At 35.3% G+C, this 8,414-nt stretch overlaps 1 long non-coding RNA gene across 1 annotated transcript; it reads right to left on the minus strand.

The window, feature by feature from the left end:
- Window positions 1-3,946: 3,946 nt before the first annotated feature.
- Window positions 3,947-4,465, minus strand: LOC129757570 (uncharacterized). Its single transcript, XR_008739735.1, has 2 exons — window positions 4,287-4,465; window positions 3,947-4,228 (listed from the first exon to the last, which is right to left on the minus strand). It is a non-coding gene; the product is annotated as an uncharacterized LOC129757570 (long non-coding RNA).
- Window positions 4,466-8,414: the final 3,949 nt, after the last annotated feature.

The following is an 8,414-nucleotide window of genomic DNA, read 5'->3' on the forward strand; positions in this document are numbered from 1 at the left end:
TGGAACTTCTTTCAAGAAGGTCGATAACGTTCGCGTTACATTCCAAAACGCACCATTAAGATACTTGAAGGTGTTTTAAAGAACCTATATGGGAAATCTAAGCGACATGTCAAAAATGTTTTTCAAGAAGGTCGATAACGTTCGCGTAACATTCTAAAGCGCACCATTAAGATACTTGAAGGTGTTTTAAAGAACCTATATGGGAATTCTAAGTGACATGTCAAAACTGTCTGTCAATTTCATGTCATGGTATTTGTTTTGTTTATATCTGTACTGATATTTACAAATGGAATTCAAGATTTTTTCGAATTTTTCTTATAAATGTTAAATAAGATATTCGAATAAATTTTTGATAATGCGAATTTTTGTTATGATTCATATTGTGTACTGAAAGTCCTTTGAACGAAATAAGGTACCTTCTATTGACCAACCCACTCAATCATCTCAAATGACATTAAGTTTAAATACTAATCATTACAGTGGCAATTAGCTATTGCTCGATTGGTCGAGAGGCTGGTGAGTTTCATTGCAACCTAGAGAGCAGCGGTTCAATTCTCTAGGCGTGTAAGCAGCTTTTGTAATCAAAACAATATAATTAAAATCAATGAGATAGACCATGATAGACCGGCAACCTAGCAATCTGACATGTGGTTGTCAGAGCAATCTGTCAATTGGATTTTTTTTTTTCGGCGCGTAGAAGTTTCTTGACATTCTCTTAGAAGCTGAATAGCGTTCTCTACAGCCACCTAAACGAACTTGAAAGTAGCTTTAAGAACTTAAATTTTGGGCTGATTAGCATTCTCTTCAGACACAAACGAGAGCTGATTAAGCTTCTATGGAACCTTTTTAAGGGAATTCTGGTTGCTTGGGTTGTTTGCTCATGGAATCCATAGCGAATGTGCTAGGTTTTTCTTCCTCTGCACATTCGCCGTTTGGAAGAAGGGACGTAAGCAACATTGAAATTGGCAATCAAGGTTTTGTTTCATTCGTCATTTTGGAAGTCTTAAATTTTATATATTAAAAGGGTTTAAATTGATTGTTTTATCAATCACATAGGTAGATAATGTTATAATGAAGCTTTTTTAGTGAATATCTCAGTTTTTCAAATTTTGTTTCATTCGACGTAATGAAAGCTCACGCGAGAAATGTATATTCATATATGCTACAATGCTACAACCACTGACCATACTGACTGGACAGTCGATTTCGTTTTTTGGATAATTCACGCACTCTGGAATCGATAGTACGCAATATCGATTCCAGAGTGCACATTGATCGATTTGAAGAAATGCTATCCCAGTTAGAAAGTGCCACCCGACTTTCGCAAGAAAACAGGCAATTCAGACGATAAAATCGTGCAAAACAGGTACATTTTTCCTACAGCCTACAGGGCATCTCCGGAAAAATGGTAGGTTCGCCACCTGCCGTCGGTATTGCGAACCTGCTAAATTTGACGAAAAAAATTAGCCAGAAAATGATCGAATTTTTGTTCTAAGTGTCCTGCCAGTATGATCAGTGCTACAACTATGATTTTTTTAAAGTGAACGTACACACATCACAGAGAACCAGAGAACGGGCCCCGAACAAATATGTGTCGAATCCGTGTGTAAGAATTTGAATCGTCGGGAATTTTAAAACCGTTAAAATTGGCCTAAAAACAGCACCATCTAGTGGCTCTTAGCTAAGTGACTCAGCTGTTGTTGTCGAATTTTTTTGTCAACAGTTGAGAACACTCAGAACATAAATAACCCAAAATTTACTTCCAGGTCGCACCAAAACAGAGTTCAGCTAGTTTTCTTTTTTTGGGGTGTAGAAAAAGTAACATAATGAAATTTGCAGCAGGAACTATATGCACACAAAATTTCCGAGGCCGGAATTTAGCAAAATTTTGCTCAAATTTGACCAGCTAGAAATTTAGCAATCAAATTAGCAATTTTTTTCAACTCAAATTTTAGCAAACGAGAGAAAAAGTTAGCCGCCGAAATTTTTACTCACTTTCTAGCAAAAATCGGCGGAAAATACCGCTGGGAATTTTGTTTATTATTATGTAATTTGAAATTCATGAGGAATATCCAATAACTGAATAAAATACACGGATTATTTTATACTTCTATTTATTTGTAGGAAATCTTCAGGCATTTCACGTCATCACTACTAACTTATTTTCACTTTCACTTTGACTGGGTTGATCCGGTTTGTTCCGAAGTGGCGGCCGTCGGGCTGATTTCAGTTCCTGGTGGGTTTTCGAACATGTAAATTAAATGCTAGCACATCTTTTCCGGCGATCATCCTTATATTGTCGTAATGTTTGCCGGCAGCGAAAACCTGGTTGAAAAAATACACAAAATTAACCGGAAATTCTTCGTGTTAAGATCGATCCTCACCTGTGTCGAATTGTTCATCATTTGGAAGTCGATTAGGCCACAAAAGCCAACGACAGCAGCGAACTCCGCAACCGCACTACATTTCCGTTTGTTTGATTTGTTTGGAAATGGTTGGCGGCGGCAAAACGGCTACCAGGCGGCTACCAAACTTCGGTTTTACTCAAAAACAAGCTAATTCAGCATTTTGCTAAGTCGATAGCAAAAAATTTTTTTTGCTAACTGGAAGTAACCGACTATTTTTGCTAAGTGAAGGCCCAGAAATTTTGTGTGTGCTCTTTAAACGAAATCTTTTTCTTATGGCAATGTTACCTCATTTGGTACTCGTTTTGTATTGAGCCACTGATTTTGTTTGAGAAAAAAAGCAAACATTATTTCGTTGATTGAAGAGAAAGTCCATCAAAGATTAATTTATGATACCATTATAAGAATTTCAAATCTAATTAATCGAAAGTATCATCTTCGTTCGAACATTGTGAAATTCTAGCATGTAAACATCGTGTCATTTCTGCCAGGATAGGACTTCAGTACCTACTTCTGAAAATATTTGAAAATTGGAATAGCCTCTTAATATTGAATTTGGCCTCTTAGACAAAGCCAAGTAATTGCATGGAGGTCGCCCGGACACCTAAGAATTCGAAGAATTTAAGGGAATAGCAAAAGGCATTTAAAAGCAACTCGGTATCAAAATTTTATAAATTCTTCAAGTATTCCCCCCTTCTATTATACTTATTACAGATATCCGATAACACCATGCGCCAAATTACAATTTCGTGAAAGAAAAAAGAATACTGAACAAATTTTTAAATTTGTGTTCACCATCGAAATTTATTCTAAATTATAAAAAAAAAAATCAATTTAGTCTTGATGTAGTGAATTTCATGTCGACAAAAACAAACACAGGCCAAAAACTAAAAAACCATACAATTATTTTAATACCCGATTGAGTGACTGAAAATAAATTTGCCTTTGAGCGCATTTTTCACTCGTTGAAGGTACTATCGTCTGAGCGTGTAGAAAAAATGGAAAAAATAAAATTACCGGTAACGACATCTGGTGGCTCTTAGCTAAGTTGCAAAAATGGCGTCGTTTATTTTGAAATCACGGTTGGTATTTTTTCACACGGTTGGGGCTCCAGCCCGAACTCTGGTTCTCTGTGCACACATCCCGAATAGAATTGCACCGTGAAAAAACCATGAATTCCATATTCACAAACCATACATTATATGGTTTACACAATGATTATCATCGTCCTCGATACCGTGAATGCACATTGGAATTCATAGTTTATGACCATAGATTTCATCGTTTTGGCGAAAATAACCATGAAAAAGGGGTATTGTTATGCAGCGTGACCATGAAAAAAATTGCGATTTTCCATACATTCGGAAGCCCAAAAATATAAAGTTCATTGTCAAAACAGCTTCCAGTTTTTCATGGTAAAACATGAATATCCGATAATTTGTATTGTTCACCCACTGAAATAAAAAATTTTGCTTATGGTGGGATTTTTATTGTTATTTTTTGTTGTCATCATTTTTATAAAATAGTTTAACTAAAACGAATGGGTTTATTTATATTTATTATTTATAAAACATTAATTATTAACACTGACTTACCCGCTTCATAATCCGGGTTTAAGACAAAAAAACAAGTTAAATGCACCAACACTTATTGACACATTTCTTCTGCAGCTCCTTCCCAATCATATTCTGGAAGACGGATTAGGCACTTCTTGCCCCAGGCTCCGGATGTGCGAGTATTCTAGCACGGGTTGTGTTGTGGATCTCTATCTGATCCGAGTGTGGCATTGCGTGCGCCCACATCTGAAGCTGAGGAACCTGCCTCTGGAACAAAATAATTTACAAACTACTTTAAAGCCTAATGTAAAATAAAATAACTCACCGCTACCATCGGAATTCGTGCCATCGCCTTCTGATTCGATATTTTCCACTTTAGTTCCTGCATACCGGGAATTGTCCGGAATAATTGGATTCCGAATCGCCAAAAATGGTGTGCATTGCATGGCAAATTTTGTCCCTTTGTTTACCACCGTACACGCTCATCTTAAAGTCCCAGCTATCTTGGTAATACACACAGTGAAATATTATGTATTAACCATATATTTCATGGTTATTGCCATATTCAAGGTAATTTCACAGTATAAGGGGCCGTTCACTAATTACGTAAGCACTATTTTGGAAATTTTCAAAGGTAAGAAAAAGTAAGATTTTTCTTAAAGCCCCCTCCCCCCCTAGTAAGATCCCGAATAGCAAAGAGCATGGTATTAAGATAACTGAACAATGATTTTCAATTTAACAATCAATTTCATCGTAGTTTCTAAATATCTTTCAACCGCATTTAATTATGAAATCACCATTATTTTCAAAGTCACCATGAAGTATATCGTAAATTCAAAATAATTCATAGTTGCCGAAAATGACAGAAGTACGGTATCACAATAATTTTCTTGTGATTATTATTGTTACAATGAACTTCATGGTAAAATGTAAATCCAAACGTAGTTAATCTTTTGCTATTTCTACACATTTACAATTAACCGTGTGGAAGCCTAAGTTTACGCGCGTATTTTTGTCTTCGGAAGATTTCGTCGTGAGCTGTTTTTTGTAATGCAGAATAACTTTATCCGGACAAATTCGGGATTTTTCGGCAGATATGACGAATCGGAACGCGATGGGCCCATCTGCCGTGGTGATGGTAAGTACTATGATTGCATGTATATTGATGAAAAATACTTATAAAACCCCTATTCTTTCTAGAAGATGACGTAATTCCGCAGTTCCTTATTCCGGCGAGGGCACCTTACAGTGCCTGAATTGAACTTATGGATGCCGGGAGTCTACGGAATGGGTGTGCCAGTACGAGCTTAGACCTGCTGTGATCACTGAGTGAGTAAGTGGTATGAATAAGTAACGTGTTGAATAAAAATTTTAATTAAGTAATTCGTTTTTAATTATCATTGATATCTCGCGTGAGCTTTCATTACGTCGAATGAAACAGAAACACCGAACCGAGAAAAACGCTTCTGAAATTTGAAGAGTGTTTTTCAAATCCTATTTTTATTCCTTTGCCGATAACCCTTCAAAAAATACGCAATATTCATGGAAACTAATTGTGTCAGATATTCCACATTATGAATTTAATTTTTTGCAATTTTTAGAGCTATTTTTTAATCACAATAGGAACATACGACATATTCAAACATAAATCGTTCATACGTCTGAACACATTCGTCGTTTGGAGGGGAAATTTGTTTCATTCGTCTCTTTTCTTTCGTCCTTTGATTCGTTCAACTTGCACATACGCCCAAATGTTTCTGATGAAAATACTATGGAAAATTTTCAATTTTCTCGGCGTTGTGGCTGTTTAATAAGTGGTGTAGCGGTAAATTGGTGAGAAAATGCATAATGAAATGTGTGAATCGGGTGCGACATCGATCAAACCAACTCGCTGCTGCTGATCAGCTTTCTGTTGCCGATCAGCTGGAGGGGAAATTTGTCTCATTCGTCCAATTACCGGCAATTACCGGTAAATTTTCAAATTTTTTGGCATAGTGAATGTTAACAGTGAGTTATCGAGTGTAGCGGTAAATTATTAGTGAATGCGTAATAAAAGTGTGAATCGGGTGATTGGGTGACTAACAGCAGCAGGCTGCTGCCGATCAGCCTACTGCTGTTAGTTGTTAGGTTTGTTGCTACTGCTGCTGCTCGGTTTCTTTTCCTTGCTGCATTATTGTAAAGCGTTCGAAAGCCTTGAGTATCGATTTAAGAACGCCTGAAAACAAGAATCTGAAATAATATTGCCAGGTTGATATTCTGATTACCTCTACCTGTATACACTGTTTGCTCATGGAATCCATAGCGAATGTGCTAGGTTTTTCTTCCTCTGCACATTCGCCGTTTGGAAGAAGGGACGTAAGCAACATTGAAATGGGCAAGCAAGGTTTTGTTTCATTCGTCATTTTGAAAGTCTTAAATTTTATGCATTAAAAGGGTTTAAATTTATTGTTTTATCAATCATATAGGTAGATAATGTTATAATGAAGCTTTTTTAGTGAATATCTCAGTTTTTCAAATTTTGTTTCATTCGACGTAATGAAAGCTCACGCGAGATATACGAAAATGATGACAAAACCAAAAAAAAAACAAGTAAAAAATTTTCACCATGAACTAGGATTTTTATTTCAGTGGGTGAACAATGAAAATAATCGGCATTTTATGGTTTTATTGTGAAAATATGGAAGCTATTTCAACAATGAACTTTATATTTTTGGGCTTTCCAATGTATGGAAAATCGCCATTTTTTTCATGGTCACGCTGCATAACAATACCCCTTTTTCATGGTTATTTTCGTCAAAACGATGAAATTTATGGTCGAAAAATATGAATTTCAATGTGCATTCACGGTTTCGAGGACGATAATATTTATGGTCTGTGAATATGGAATTCATGGTTTTTTCACGGTGAAATTCTATTCGGGATCTTACGTTTTTTTTTATTCTTTGAGAAATGGACACGTTTTTTTTCAAAAATTGTTTGAAAATATTAAAAATGAGACAATGAAATGTCATAAACGATTAAAGAAACATTATTCAAGACGTAGCATGTTTGAGGTAACAATAATCTTCAATAATTTTCCTCAATCAAATAAACAATATAAAATCTAAATTTCGATTTAAAAAAAGAGATCAGGTTATCACAAGGTACCATAAAAAATGTTATGTTTATCACCTGAAAATCATAAAAATCTTTAAAAAAATATCATTTGATACTTCCTACTAGAATTGGGGCAAAAATAATTAACGACAATCTCGTTGCCAACTAACCTCTAAGCTCAGACTCATTCAGCGGTAAGCGATAAAGTTTTAGGATTTTTTTGGTAAATCGTTTGTAAAATTTAGAGTTAGTAGTGTCTATCACTGAAAAAACTGTCTAGAAATTCATTATTTAAAGAGCCTTATATTGATTTTAAAAGATTTTTTTCTGGATGAAGTCATTTCCGAAATATGATGGATTCAAATCGTGGTATAACAACGCGCCATTTTCCTTTTTCGTTTCTATAAATTTCTCAATTATAAAGATTGTTATGATCAAAAGCGAAAAGCGACGATCTTTTTTAATAATGTGATTTAGTATTTTTAAGGCATGTTGGTTTGAATTGGTCCTCTATAAATTTTATAGAATCTGCAATTTTTTTTTATTAATTCAAAGACATTAAAAGATAAATAACATAACATAAAAATTAACCAACAAATAGGTACCCAAGCAACCAGAATTCCCTTAAAACGTGCTCATAGAAGCTTAATCAGCCCTTTTCCATGTTCCTAGAGAATTCTATACAGCCCAAAATTTAAGTTCTTAAAGCTACTTTAAAGTTCGTTAAAGAAGCTGTAGAGAATGCTAATCAGCCCTTAAGGGAATGTCTAAAAACTTCTACGCGCTGAAAAAAAAATCGGTTTGACAGATTGCTCTGACAACCAGATGATTGACCGGTCTAGCTTGGTTTAACTCATTGATTTATGTTTTAACATTATTTTTATTACAAAGAAACTGCTATTCGACTAAGGAATCGAACCACTGCTCTCTTACATGAAACGAAACTCCGCTAACCCCCTGACCAAACCAGCGTAACATTTAGAGGTTGTTTAAAGTGGTATTTAAACAAAATGTTTTTTTTTTTTTGAATATTTTTACTCGATTAGAATTAGAGTTTCAATTTTGGAAATGAATTGTAGAATAAATAAAATACACAAGCATATTCGTCATAAAATATTATTTATCATAACTACTCAACACACATACGCGAGAGATTATCTTTTTACCGAAAACAGCAGGAGCTTCCGGCTGGGTGTGGGTATTATCTGAAACACTGGCGTTGATCTGATAGAACGAATGCTATCCGTCGTTCCTGGTTTGATGTTGTATTTACCGAAGGGTGGACACCGGTCTTGGATGGAACGGTATATAATTTTTCGGCTCTGCTTCTATCCGTCACAGTATTTGCTAAATCCGG

Source organism: Uranotaenia lowii, chromosome 3, assembly GCF_029784155.1.
Source record: "Uranotaenia lowii strain MFRU-FL chromosome 3, ASM2978415v1, whole genome shotgun sequence".
Taxonomy (NCBI): Eukaryota; Metazoa; Arthropoda; class Insecta; order Diptera; family Culicidae; genus Uranotaenia; species Uranotaenia lowii.